This window comes from Dendropsophus ebraccatus, chromosome 2 (assembly GCF_027789765.1).
Source record: "Dendropsophus ebraccatus isolate aDenEbr1 chromosome 2, aDenEbr1.pat, whole genome shotgun sequence".
Lineage (NCBI taxonomy): Eukaryota > Metazoa > Chordata > Amphibia > Anura > Hylidae > Dendropsophus > Dendropsophus ebraccatus.
The window spans coordinates 49,877,093-49,892,175 of record NC_091455.1 but is presented as its reverse complement, the minus strand read 5'-3'; the positions used below and the strand labels follow the sequence as shown (position 1 = coordinate 49,892,175).

Genomic DNA, 15,083 nt, shown 5'->3' with positions numbered 1-15,083 from the left:
CCAGACATTAATTAATCATTAATCAGAGCAAATCAGTCAACTTCTCCAAGCCGCAGCCAATCCCAGCCCAAGGTCAGCGAATTACCGGAATATCGCAGGTTGTAGGAATACAGCGTGCTGCCTAAGTGACAGAATTAACCCTTCAACGACAGCAAACAAGTAGTCGGGTGTGAAATACTGTTTGTAGATGTTTATGACAACGTCTCGGTGAGCAGATTCACCTTGATGATCTCTTCAAAGTTTTTTTTTTTTTTTTTTAAACTTTGATACATTTAGTCGCATCATTTATGAAGGTGATAAAAGCCTTATGTCCATCCAGTTCTTCTTTATTACCTTGCAATGTTGATCTAGAGGAAGGAGAAAAAAAAACATGGGGTAGAAGCCAATTTTACAGAGAGAGTCTTTCCCCGCCCCCCAAATCTGGTCATAAAAAAATATCCTTTGATCAACTACCCTTCTTAAAGCGGCTCTGTACCCACAATCTGACCCCCCCAAACCGCTTGTACCTTCGGATAGCTGCTTTTAATCCATGATCTGTCCTGCGGTCCGTTTGGCAGGTGATGCAGTTATTGTCATAAAACATTACTTTTAAAATTGCAGCCCCGTGCCCTACGGGCGTATCTGTGCCGTAACTTTGCACCACCCCTCCGTCCCTCCTCATCATTAGGAATGCTCCAGGCAGATTGCCTCCTATTCCCCACCTGTGTTACCACAGCACATGGGCTGGATCATTAAGACACCTGTGCAATGTTCAAACAGAAGTAAATGTTCCAGTTAGGCATTCCTAATGATGAAGAGGGTGGGGAGGAGGGACGGAGGGGTGGTGCAAAGTTAGGGCACAGATACGCCCATAGGGCATGGGGCTGCAATTTTAAAAGTAATTCTTTATGACAATAGCTGCCTCACCTGCCAAACGGACCGCAGGACAGATCTTGGATTAAAAGCAGCTATCCGAAGGTACAAGTGGTTTGGGGGGGTCAGATTGTGGGTACAGAGTCGCTTTAACCTTATGACTGTAATGTGGTGCATTCCCAATGACAACTTCTTCATGCTGAGAGTTCCACTGCCCTAACAGTAAAGAATCCCCTTCTATGTTGGTATAGGGACCATCCTTCCTTTACAGGTAGAGGATTCCTCTTTGTTCTAGATATATTCTTGTATAAACAGTATTAACACTTGATATATTTACATGTAGTTATTAGGGCACCCCTCGGAATTTTTTTTGACACTGTGCGGTTTTGAATGTGGAAATTGGTACATTTTCTGTAGCCAAAATAGCGTGTTATACGTGATATTTGAATGTGATATTTGAATGTGCCATTTTATAGAGGAAGCTCCTCTTTTAACAAACTATGACATTAACAGTCTGTCTCGGTGTACGTAGGTGGGCATTTTATTTAGTTATTTTTTGCATTATTTGTTAGTGAGAGAGCAATATTGGCACTAAAATATATTCCCTGCTAGCCATGTTGACTGGGTTATTGGCTTAGTATAGAATGCTACAGCTATATATCTTCTCCCTTATTTTCACACCTGCCCAGGTCAGTTATTGCCAGTAAAATGCAGACCATGGAAGCTTTGTTTGTTGATGACAATTTGTTCTATCAATTTTTTGTTATAAATTAAAGCGTTTTATGAGTCTACTATATGTAGACTATAGTGTCTGTAGAGTGACTTTTTTTTCTTTTTCCCTTTTTTTATAGGTGTATTCAAGATTTCTGAAGAACCGGCTTATAATAAGGAAATACCCTTTATATGCTCCTCATGATGCGTTAACAGGTAAAAGGGTTGATTACTCTTTAAGCAGTAGTAATTACACTTTGTGGCAACACTAGTTTTACACTAGTTTTCTGGTCCATACTGTAGTAAATAGAGAATTACCATCACAGCTGTTAAAAGGGTGTTCTGGCATAACAACAATGGGGGAGATTTATTTAACATGGTGTAAAGTGAAACTGGCTCAGTTGCCCCTAGCAACCAATCAGATTCCACCTTTCATTTTCCAAAGTGTCTGTGAGGAATGAAAGGTGGAATCTGATTGGTTGCTAGGGGCAACTGAGACAGTTTCACTTTACACCATGTTTGATAAATCTCCCCCAATGTTTATATGTAGCAGGGGCTAGTGTAAAAAGTGATACTTGCCTACCCCAGTTCACTGCTGCTCTTGTTCCAGTCGCCCCCTGTGCCTCCCCCATTTCTTCTCCATGCTTACGAGATATTTGAGCAGGTTCTGCCCACTAAGCGAATCTCAGGCAGTGATTGGCTGAGAGTGTAGGTCCTGCTGAGACATCTCAGAAGTGGGTGAAGCAGCAGGGAGCTGGAAGATGCTGCAATGGGAGCAGCAGGGGGCCAAGGAGAGTATCTTCCCCCCCCCCCCCCCCCCCATTTTTACCAGCCTCAGTAACATAAACTTTGTTTTACTGGAATACCCATACAAGAATTTTCTATCAATAGATATGTATATATAGATATTTAATTTTTAATATGCAGTTAGACTGACATTTATTATTTTTCTACGCTTCAGGCTGATTAACATGATACCTGGTTTATCTAGTTTTTGTTATATCATTAAACAGTGATGTATTCCGTTTTAGATTTGAAGTCTTATGGGATTTTGAAGTAGTCTTAAGGCCCTTTAACGTTTGTACTTTGAAGCTTTTGTTCTGATTGGCTGATGTGATGATTTGACAAGGATGTTTCCAGTTTGGATGTTTTTTTTTTTAAGTAAATGGAGCTTAATTTCAAACCACACCTGAACTGGAGACAAGAGTGATGCTGTCTCTGGAAGAAAGTGGCCATTTTTTTGTAGTGTTGGATAACACCTTTAAAAACATGACATTAAAGCTGGAATAGCTTGGATGTCATAGATCCAGATCAGTAGCTACTGCAAAGCGCTCCTTGCAGCTTCCTTCTGCTGGCTACTTGCTTTTTTTTAGATAGATGAAGAGTGGCATTGGCTTGCATTGTGATTTCTGAATGAAGAACATGATAGAGAATGAAGTAGTAAGGAGCTGTCCATAGAAGACTCAGTGACTGGACACCAATGTCTATGAAACATATACCATTTTTTTTCTTGTAAGTGGAGTTACACTAGTTTTGCAATAGACTGCATAAAGTAGGTGAGAAACGATTGCGATATGCAAACACGCAGTACTGTACTGTAGTTTTGGGCAAGTGTAAAAAATGCTGCAAAGTGAGACGCCTCTTTTTAAAGGGAACCTGTCACCCCCCGTGCCGGGGTGACAGGCTCCCGACCCCCCGTTAGAGCCCCCTATACTTACCTAATCCCGCCGGGTCCCGCTTCTGGAGGTGGTCGGGTGATGAAGATCTCAGCCGCTGCAGCCCGGCGCGCGCGCTGAGAGATGAGTCCAACACCCATAGAGAATGACAGGAGAGTCCAGCGCTCCGTCATTCTCTATGGGTGTTGGACTCATCTCTCAGCGCGCGCGCCGGGCTGCAGCGGCTGAGATCTTCATCACCCGACCACCACCAGAAGCGGGACCCGGCGGGATTAGGTAAGTATAGGGGGCTCTAGCGGGAGGTCGGGAGCCTGTCACCCCGGCACGGGGGGTGACAGGTTCCCTTTAAGTTGATGTCCAAGTGGCTCCAAACTTTTATTCTGCAGAAGAACAACAACCCCAAGCATACAACCAATGTCATTGGAGTGATATTCCAACACATAATTTTACATTTTTTTTTTATTTTTTATTTAATAATATAACTTTATTAAAGAAAATGTAAATAAAGTATGTTTTTTTTGTTATGTTTTTTTTTTTACTTTTTACATTTTTTACAGTTTTGCAAAAGAGCCCATCTGCTGCCACCAATGGCTGTGTTGGGAACTGCAAGGCTGCACAAGCTCTGGTCCCTGCACAGTATCGCTAATGCTGCTGTATACAGAATTTGAAATACTGAGTCTCTGTCATGTGTATTGTAATGCAAGTTAGCCTTAGAATAGACATTAGTTTTGGGGAAGCAGCCTGTGTCCGTAGTGCTGCAGCACAGTCTAGCAGTGTGAGCAACTGTCACCACTCACTCTGTAAAGATTGCTGTGCCTGTGATGTTTCTAACTACGGTAAGGATGAACAAATTTACAGTAGGAACGCAGCAAAATGCTTTGTTAGGATCGTCCGGCAGCTTGTCAGGCTGCTGGCTTTGAAGTCTGTGCCTCTCCTCCCTGGGTGCTGGGAAAAGCTGGATCCAGTCCTGTGAAACTTCTCCTGGGGAGGAGCGGCATGTACTTCAAAGCCAGCAGCCTGACAAGCTGCCGGCCGATCCTAACGAATCGTTATGCTTCGTTCCTACTGTAAATTTGTTCATCCCTACTCCTAAGACAGGCGGCCTCCATAAGTGGAATTTTTATTTTAATGCTAACAAACATTAGAATAGACCTCAGAGGAGGCTCAGTATAGTTTATATGTATATGTTGTATATGTAACTCTGCCAGGAACAGGGCTTAAGCAGCCCTGCAGTCCAGATCAAGTCTTTCTGGGCTTGATGAAGAGAAATAAGGCTGGGTTCATACTACGTTTTTCCTATCCGTTTTTTTTCATCCCTTTTTTTTAAAAAAACGTATGCATTTGTGTGCATCCTTTTTGATCCGTTTTTTCCATTGACTTCCATTTAAAAAAAAAAACAAAAAAAACACGGATCCGTTTTTTTTTTGACGGACACAACAGTAAGGTCGACTATGTTTTTGTGTACGTTTAAATAAACTGATCCATTTTGATCCGTGTTTTTTTTTTTTTTTTTATTTTGTAATTGAACTCAATGGAAAAACGGATCAAAATGGATGCATACAAATGAATACCTTTTACGAACCTAGAAGATTTGCTGCTGTTCTGAAGGCAAAGGATGGTCACATTAAATACTAAAAATGTGTTCATTGACACAAAAATAAGCTATTAACACTTCTATTTGACAAGGCATCTCACTGTGCAGCAATTCTTCCACACTTGCCTAAAACTTTTGCACAGTGCTATATATGTGCAGTATTTAGCATGAGATGATGACCCTGCCAGAGATCTAGTCGGTGTGCTAACATGCACTTTCCTCCTGTCAGATTATGTGTTGTACCATCCAGTCATTCCTTCCTGGATGTAATAAAAGACCTGCATATTATTTATAGAGTGGGGTGGTATGCCTGCACTGAAGTAGAATGGGTGTCTGTCAGCGGGTTATGTCAGAGGAATGTTAAACCGCTCCCTGTTGTGAGTCAGTCTACACTTGTTTTCCTTCACACAGGAAGCAAAGATTAGTGTGATGCCTGTGCTCATGGCAGGTATGTAGATGCTTGGTGTGACTTCACATCCGCTCCTCCGGTAAATCCAGTGTCTATACATGTGCACCGCGATGGAGGCGATCACAGTCCCTGCCTATCGATGCTTTGTCACCGCTCATAGCAGGGGCAGGGTTGCCAAACCTTATTGTTTTGTTTTTCTTTGGACAACTTAAAGAGTCACTGATGGCCAATGCTTTGTACGGACAAATCGGAAACCCTTAGTGAATGAAAAAGATGTCTATAGCCAAAAATAGTAATGTGAATGAATTTACTGTATGCTGGGTTAGGGCCTATTCACACATCTGTAATATAAAGTCTGTGCACGGATCTTACCTCAGAACTCCTGGCATCATCATTTTATTATGATGCTGTGAGCTATGAAACTGTTAAATCTCCGCACTACTGTACTGACACGCTGCTTGTGATCCGGCATCCAGTTCTCCAGTGCTCCGTACGCCAGTGCTATAACTTTAGCCTGACGTGTTCTGTAGATTGATTGACAGTCAGAGAAGGCGGGGCCTGAAGATACAGCCAGCGCGAAGACCAGAAAGCCAAATACCGGATCACAAGCAGTGTGGCTGGTAAATATAGACTGCTTGTGATCTGGAAATTGACTATAATATATGTGTCAGTTTTCAGGGCTGCATGAACGATAAAAGGATCATTCATGCAGCCCATCTGCTTGATTTTCTCATGCCAGGTAAAGGCACAGCAAGTGAGCCGCCAATCTCGCTAATTTGCGTTTGTTTGCTGCCCCCACGGCTAAGAAATCTGTGTGTCTAAAAGGACCCTAACTGATGCAGATGGACACCTGAGAGATCCCAATGACTTCATAGGGATCCATCAGATGTCCTTTTATGTTGCAGGATTTGACTAGACCAAAAAATAGCTTGCAGTGTTTTTTGGTCTATTCAGAGCCTGTAAACCAAGCAGCACTTCCTATGGAGCTCCCTGAACCAGAGCTCCAGTGGAAGTATGAACCTAGCCTTGCAATAATCTGTACAGCCCTCAGCTACAAAACTCACATTTGTGTAGCTTTGTAAAAAAAAAAAAATTCTATTTTTAGGAGTTGACCAGGAGTTACAAATGGTTGCCATCTGTTAGCTGTCTGTAGCCAATGCAGTATTACGCATACCTTTTGCCACCAGATATACTGATCACTTGTGACCTCTGACTAGCCTTATGGAAGAGGTTGCCATTTTGCATATTGAGTTTCCATAATAGGTGTAATAACATATAAGAGCCGATACTGGCCCTGGTGATGACTGCTGATGCTTATGGTCTGTTGGTTAATGGGAGGATGATTTCAGGACAGATTTGATTTTTATATTGACTTACAAAAGACATCTTAAAGTACACATCTCCTCTGTTGATGTCTATATATTGGTTTACCTGTGTAGCCATTTTTATGTAATTATATGTTTTAAAGGTGTGTTCTGGGATTTTTGTATTTATGGCCTATACTTATGCTGCGTTTACACGGAACGATAATTCGCCAGATCAAACGATAAACGATTTCGATTAGACGGAACTATATATTGTATGGAAAAATCGTTTTGCGATCGCTTAAGCCTATCTCACACACAGGTTAAATCGGTGAACGACTATTCACACGAAACGATCTGCGAATTTTTGCGAACGACCAACGACGATTTGAGAACACGTTCAAAGATCAAAAGGAATGATTTCTCGATCATCGCTTGATCCTTCGCAGTGTTTACATGGAACGATTATCGCTCAAATGCGATCGTTATCGTGCAAATTCACATTAATGTCTTATCAGCAAAGGTACAGGGTCAGCACCCCACCAATCAATAATACCCAAGTAACCGTACTATATATGCTGCATATAAAATCCACAGCATATATTGTATGTGTGAACATACCCTAAAGCAGTTATTACCCATTCATAGAGAATGAACGGAGTGCTGGACACATATGCGCATGCGTACTGTTTTATTGCAGAGACAGTTTTCTGCCTGTTTTCAGGATTAGGGTGTCCCAGCAACTGGGAATCCCACTGATCAGCTTATCACCTATCTTGTAGATCAGATGGGAATACCCCTTTAAGATTTGTTAAACCTAGTGATAGCATGTGTGACTAGCTTCATTAAAGTCCCTCCCTGCTTATTCCCAGCATCTCCAAAAGTCTTTAAAGGAGTACTCAGAAGACATATTACTAAATTTAATACAACCCAGGTTGGAGGGGAAAAAACCTGTACTCACCTGCTGCTGATCCTCCATCGGTTTTGATGGTGCCAATCCCCACTTCCTCTTCTCTGTCCAAACGCTTGAAAATGCCAGTTTAGCCAAGCACTTACAGCAAGGACCAGCATCGGGGGGGGGGGGGGGTTGGGGGGGGAGGGGAGGGGAGGGGTGTAAGGCGGTGACACTGAATTATTTCTTAATGACGGTTGTTTGTATGGAAATGCTGCCATTTATCCACTGCAGTAAAGCTGTAAAATGTACACACTTTCTGTCTGTATCCTAAATAAATCCCCCTAAGCGGTAGAGTGATTGTGTAATCTTGGCCGATCTATGACGCATTGTTATCCTGCATTTTCTAGGCCTGTAGCAACACAACTGTCAACCTGTCATTGTCACCCCACCCTGTCAGCAGACCCTACACCAGTCTGCACAGCACAAGCTGTAAAGTGAGCTGCAGAACACAGGAAGTGACAGCCCATTGTGTGCTCTCCACTTACCAGGATCTTTTTATAGTCACATATAAAACTCTTTATTATAAGAGGTAGGGATAGGTGTTCCCTTCTGGAGAAGGGATGACAGGTGTTTTCTGTCATCGGGGTCTTTCAGTCTCTGCCCTACCCGGTAAACCTCTCAATGCGTGACGTCCCTTTCAGTCAGCTGACAACTCTTCTTCCTCAGTTCGCTCTGAAGTGATAATTAGAAAGCGTATGTGTCATTATGCAGATGAAAGGCTGCTGTGGATTCTTATGCCGTGCACATGACTTGGCACAAGGTGTAGACAGGAATCCAGGCCCGGGCATGTGGTACCCAAAGCTTGTTAAAGTGAAATAATGATTCACTTTGCGTTGTACACTGTTATATCACGGCTAGAGTTGTTAAATCCTCTGAGGTTGAGGTTGCCATTGTTCACTTTCACAAGCCGTGTCCCCGCGTACTAATGAATCACTCTTTTACAGCCTTGTGCAATGTGACCACAGCACACCAGTGAAAGGTAAAACCAGGTTACACACAGAACGAGAGGCCTCGGAGACGCAATGTAATGTCCCTGCGCTTTGTAGAGTAAATAGGTTTTATCTGTCCTTCCATCACTGAATCGTGACATAATGTACTTCAGCACTCTAGTAGTGGGTAAATATACACCAACCTCCTTTAGAATAAGATATTCAGCTGGAGTTACGGCTCAGGGCAGTCCGCAGCCTTCTCCTCTAGTTAAAGGTCCTCTAAATTCATAGCAGGAGGTAGTCTGTAAAAAGGGGTTGTCGGAAAAAAAAATTGAATACACTCCGCAACATTAAAATTGTCATAAGGTTAAAAAGTCACTAAGGCCTCATTGGCACTTTGAGTGATTTTTCAGGATCTAACATTCGCAAAAAATGCATCGACTTCTATTTGTTCTATTTGCTAATTGTAATTATGGTCCAAACTTTTTTTTTGTTTTGTTCTTTTGCAGAACTTATTGTGGATCTGTAAAACTTTGGATAGTATGAATAGCCTAATAGAAATCGTCGGGCCCTAAATTTGTCCATAATTGCGGCTCTGCAATTCCGGACAAATTTCCGAAATGTGTGACTAAGGGCCAGTTCACACTGAGCAATCAGAGCTGAATTTCAGAGCTGATTCCTCACTGAAGATATAGCGCAGAGCCAAATTCCATTGAATTCAATTGAATTTGCGCCCTGCAGTTCAGACAGTGGATCCGCTTTCCACAAATTCTTCTGGCGGATTCCCACTGAAATGACTTGAGCAGTGAAATAGTAGTCACTGGGTCCTGGGCCGGCTCCGGCGCTGTAACCACGCAGCTTACTAAAGATGTCGGCGTGGCCAGCGTGCAATGCCGCCCCCACCCGAGTGACGTCACCAGGCGCCGCTTTACAACACGCCCGGAGGGGTGTGATTACAGCGCCAGAGCCGGCCCAGGACCCAGTGACTACTTGACGAAGCCCCCGCCCACCGTGACTACTTGACCAGCTGCCAGCCCACCGTGACTACTTGTATGGTAATTTGCATAGAGAGCAGGACACGATTAAACTAACTTTGCGGGCCGTATGTACATGGGACAAGAGGGTACAGGGGGATGGTTAGGAAGTGTGCTGGCTGATGTACTAGCACGTTTCCTTAGCTTTATGGCCAATTTTTGTGTGATTGGTTCCCTTTAAAAACAATTTATTTTCAGCCACATGATCCCATTTCTGAGGTTTCATGTCAGGACAGTGGTATGATTTTGTGATGCCTTCTGTTCGCTGTCATGCCAGTTATCACCGATCGCCGCAAAATGAGAGTGGCAGAATCCTTGAACTAAAACATCTCAGGTTAGCACTCTGGCAGACCACTATGTAAGTAGGCCGGGATGTCGGCACCGACAACATTTTTTGTCCCAGTGGTTAGGAGACCAACAAAGAACTGGAATGAAAGTCTTTGGTGCACAGAGACGAACCTCTGCATGGATGGATTGTCAGATTAGAAGAATGGTGCATGGTTATCCATTCTGTACTGCAAGTAAATTTTTAAGTCCCATATTAAGCCTAGGGTGTCTATACAACAGTGTCTACACAAACCATTATATGGTGGTCACCACCACTCTCCAAGGCTATAATTGTGCAGACCAAGGTTCGAATGGAGGCCTATCCTCTTCAGTGCATGTGACGCTCATACACAATACTGAATAAATTGTGATGTTTTGAATATTTTGTTTCCATCGATCCTCTGATTTCTGTTAATCCGTCAATTCTCCTTGTTACAATTTCAGTGTTGAAGAGTGTGAGATTTGTTTTAAAGGGGTTGTCCAGCGCAAATCTTTTTCTTTCAAATCAAGTGGTCTCAGAAAGTTATATAGATTTGTAGATTCTATTAAAAAATCTCAAGTCTTCCTATACTTATTAGTTGCTGTATGTCATGCAGAAAATGTTTTTTTTTTTCAGTCTGACACAGTGCTCTCTGCTGACATCTCTGGCCGAGACAGGAACTTTGTCTCCGTTTTATATGAATCCCCAAAGAAAACCTTTCCTGCTCTGGACAGTTCCTGTCTCGGCCAGAGATGTCAGCAGAGAGCACTGTGTCAGACTGAAAATACTACAACATTTCCTGCATGACATACAGCAGCTGATAAGTATGGGAATATCAAATGGAAATCCCGGCACTCACTGGTGAGTGCCGGGATTTCCATTTGATATACTACTTTGGGACTACACTCCTTTCCTCGTGCACCACCAGCTTGCATGGAGTGCCGCTCTGATCCTTCTCTGATAAGTATGGGAAGACTTGAGATTTTTTAATAGAAGTAAATTACAAATCTATATAACTTTCTGACACCAGTTGATTATAAAGAAAAAGATTTTCGCTGGACAACCCCTTTAAGGAAAGCGGGGTGGCGAGGAGTATAGGGGCCCAGACATCTCTCGTCATTAAAAGGGTTATCCAGGATTAGGAAAAGCACCACCATTGTCTTCAGGTTGTGTGTGGTATTACAGTTCAGCTCTATTCACTTCAATAGAACAGTTCATCCACTGAGAAGCTTCCTCAGCCCCTTTTACCATCTTGATGACCATATTAATTGCCCCCGCTGCATTTCAAGAAATATAGTAGATTTAAAAAATGATTTTTACAGACTTGACAGAGACAGAAGTTGCTGATTTAAATAGATGCAGAAAAGCAGTATAATAGCTCAGCAACCTAGACAGCTGAATGGCTGAAGGTAATGGGGTCAACTAAATTTTGCTACACGTTGGGGTGTATCCCGTCCTTGGAATGAAATTCGAGAACTAGGATTGTATTGTCTTCTGCAGCAGGTGTGATGTAAAATTATGAGGCCACAAGTTGCTCATCTATTACATCCCAAGAGCTGGGTCTGGCCGTCACAATCTATCATGTAAGAAAGCGTACATTAACATCTAGGTGTATCCTGCATTCATCGCCTTGTAAATTGCCTGTGTATGACCTAAATCTTAGCACATAGGCATTCATTATTTGCATACCTCCAAGTCAGCTGCTGGAAGGTTAGCCAAGTGGCATTGATCTTAGAGCAAAGATTACATGTCGAGTAAAAGAAATGAATATGAGCTACGTCATTGCAGAGCATATACTAGTACTTCTCTTTACCTCTTTTGTAACATATTCCTTTTACTTCTCTGTTGTCAGGAATATTAGCTTTGTGGTTAGTTATTTACCTTAAATGTTCTCTTATTAATATGGTCAATGTAAGGTAAGTGCAAAGTACACTCGTGGCAAAAAAAAAAAAAAAAAGCACTGTGATCAAAATGACAGATTGCTGCAAAACTTGGTGTGCAGTTATGTGCTACAAGAGGGTGTAAAAGGGTTTCCCCCATTGCCTTATAAAGAAAGCTCTCTACTACGGCCGGGCGATAAATCAAATGAATTTGATTAATTTGCCTAGAATTTGTGTATCAATTTAAAAAAAATGTTGAAAATCGTGAATTCGATTATCAAAAAAAAAAGGGCACTCAGACCTGCAGGGGGATCAATGGTGCTCCAGGTGAGGTGCTGCTCCTGCAAGTCAGAGCAGGACCGCGCACTCGTACCCACGCAATCACCGGGGGCCACCCTATGCCCGTCCGCACCCACAAGATTGCCGCCGGCCTGCCCATCTGCAACCGAACCAGCCCTGCCCCTCCCCCACCACGTCTGCCTAACTAAAACTAGTACTCCTTCTACTATTGCTATTACTATTACCACCCCCACTCCTGATACTACTGCTACTCCTCCCATTACTATGGCTACTACCATCCCCACTCCTGATACTAGTGCTACTCCCATTACTATGGCTACTACCACTCCCGATACTACTACTACTACTACTCCCATTACTATGGCTACTATTATCCCCACTCCTGATACTAGTACTCCCACTACTGCTACTCCCCTTATCTACAACTACACCCCTCATCTTTTTTTACCTCTACTATTAAAACACCCATCATCCACCAAGCCTCTACTACTACACCCATCTTAATTGGCTAAAAAAATTGAGTTTTGAATTGAGAGAAAAAATGCCTGAAAAACATGGATACAGCCACTGTGTTTGCAGTGGTGTTTTGAAAGAGAAACTAGAACTGCTACAGACTGGAACTGTATCATGTTTAATGGTGATGGTTTGCTTAGAGTATGGAGGCCTTGTGGTGAGCACTTTAATACTTCCCCAACTGCTGGTGTAATGATCTGGGAACCTGTCGCTTACAACAGTTGGCCACCCCTGGTAGTGATACAAGGGACACTAACAGCGCAGAGATATGTATAGGACATTGTGCCACATGGCTTCAAAGTGCTATTTTTCATCGGCATAATGCGCACCCACACACAGCAAGTGTTCCCATTTCTCCACTAGATTGAGCAGGTCAAAGTATGGCAGTCACCCGACATTTATGGGACCATCTGGGACACCAGCTTTGCCAACCTATGAGTGTGCAGGATCTACAGGTCCAGCTGTAACATCTGTGGGCAAATGTGCCGTAGGATGCCCTATGGAGCCTGTGTGCCTTCATCCCCTGACCGTATCCCATCTTGTATCCAGGCTGTAGGTGGCCCAGCACAGTACTAGAGCTTCCTTCCAACTGGACAGTTTTCCCAATTTTGCTCTAAGATTGTAATCACTTACATATATCATCATTACATTCCACATTACCTTTCTGTCAATAAGTATATACTACGACTCCTTCCAATGCATGCATGTGTATTGCCAAGGCCCCATGTCTGTAACTCAGAGAAGGCCTGAACTTTTTGGACTTTATAGTTTGCAATGTAATTTGGATGCAGGGTATATGCACCTGAAGGGTATATGTAATATTATTATGGTATAAACCAGGGCCACCTATGAAGGTGTGATGGAAAACAGATACTATTCTGTAGAAAGCTTTTTCTTTATGTTTGCCTGTGTCTTGCTTTTCTGCACCAGGCTTTACTAGACTGCTATAAAGGACCACACATGCTGGGCTGCTGGCACCACACCGCCAGACAACATTTTTCTCCATTCCTCCTTCAATAACTGCAGCGTCTCTTTAAGTGATGGACGCCAACCTTCCTTGCCTTTTCTTATTCTCAAAGATGTGATTTTTTTTTCCCTCCCTGGTTTAACACAATTCTTGTAAAGAAGAGCATCTTTGCATTGTGAGGTAAGTAATGAATTTGACATCAGGAGGAGATAAATGCATACGCTTTACATTAAATGCAGTATTGCCACTAGGCAGCCTTCATCACGACTCGTGTATTATTTGTATCGGGCTGCCTGGGAAGAACACATTATCCCCAACATAAAAATTCCCAAAGAGATCATATTATCCAATTTTCCTGTAATTTGCAGAGCTTTGCTGTAGAAGTGTAAAATTCTTTGTGTGTATCAAAGAGCATGCTGTTCCTGAAGATTTGCTGTACTTTCCAATCCAGGCCGTACTTGAAGCGGCACAGTAGGCAATGTCTTTCCTGAGTCCAAAGGAAGGGGGTCTGGATTGAGAAGAAACTGTAAACCTTAATACTGGTGTTCTGTGGATTGTGATCCATTCCCTTGATCGGTAATATGGGGGCGCCCAAATATTTGCCATACTGATCGGTAAAGTTTTTCTTTTCCTGTCGTAATTCAGGTAACCTGCATACTCCTAAGAGGGATCAAACTAATGCTGGAAATCCTCCGGTCCTGCAGGAATTGCTTGTTCTGGCTGCTGATTATTTGCTTCCCTAATCCCTGTATTGTGGTTCCTTTACATGTCAGCTGAATTAATATGTCGTCCAGCAAGTCCCAAGTTATAGATAGTATCATTGTGTAACTTTTATTTGCTGTTGTTTCCTCTCCCTCCTCCTATATTCCACAGCGATTGCGCATCCCAGAGTCCAGTATATTACAGTAACACCATGTCACTTAGTTACCAAAGAAACCTCTAGAAAGTAAATTGTTCGGTGCAACCTGGACTATAGTCACTTGTGTAAAGGGGTATTCCCAACATCATTGGTAGCCCCTATTTACAGAATAGGAGGTCACAGTCTGATTGGTGGGGGCCTGACTACTGTGATTCTTAGGGCCTGTTCACATGGATTAAAAGCGGCGGCTATGCAGAGAGCGGAGGCGCGTGAGCCCTCTCATAGACAGACTGTATGACACTGAGGCAGGCGGGATTCCGTACTGGAGAGTTCCACCACGGAAATCCGCTGCTTTTACTCCATGTGAATTGGCCCTTAGGGTATGTGTACACTACAGAATCCCGCTATGGATTCCGCAGCTTGCCCCCACTCGCGGACGCACGCATTTCCTCTGGTCTCATAGGCTTCATTACATGGTTTTATGGAGATGTGCGCGTCCATCAGCATCCGTGAGCAGGGGTGAGCTGCAGAATCTGCGGAGGGTGATCTGCCGGAATTTCGGAGTGTGCCCATACCCCTAAGGCCCTATTACACAGAATGGTTATTGGCCGTTACGGCCGATAATCATCCTGTGTAATAGAAGGCAAAGATCAGCCGTCATGAACGATGACGGCTGATCGTTGCTGTCATTTGTCTTTCAACATGTTGAAAGACAAACGACTAATATAACAGCGATCTGCTGTCATCGCTCCTTGTAATCTAAGTGGCGGCAGCAGACCGCAGCTATCCTCTA

At 43.1% G+C, this 15,083-nt stretch overlaps 1 protein-coding gene across 4 annotated transcripts in view; it reads left to right on the top strand.

The window, feature by feature from the left end:
• Nucleotides 1-15,083, top strand: part of NCOA2 (nuclear receptor coactivator 2) — a 162,777-nt gene that overhangs the window by 30,756 nt on the left and 116,938 nt on the right. For all 4 annotated transcript variants that reach the window (XM_069957498.1, XM_069957502.1, XM_069957495.1 and 1 more), the window contains exon 2: nt 1,704-1,779. The gene's annotated coding sequence lies outside the window, so the exon portion shown is untranslated. The remainder of the gene's footprint in view (nt 1-1,703; nt 1,780-15,083) is intronic.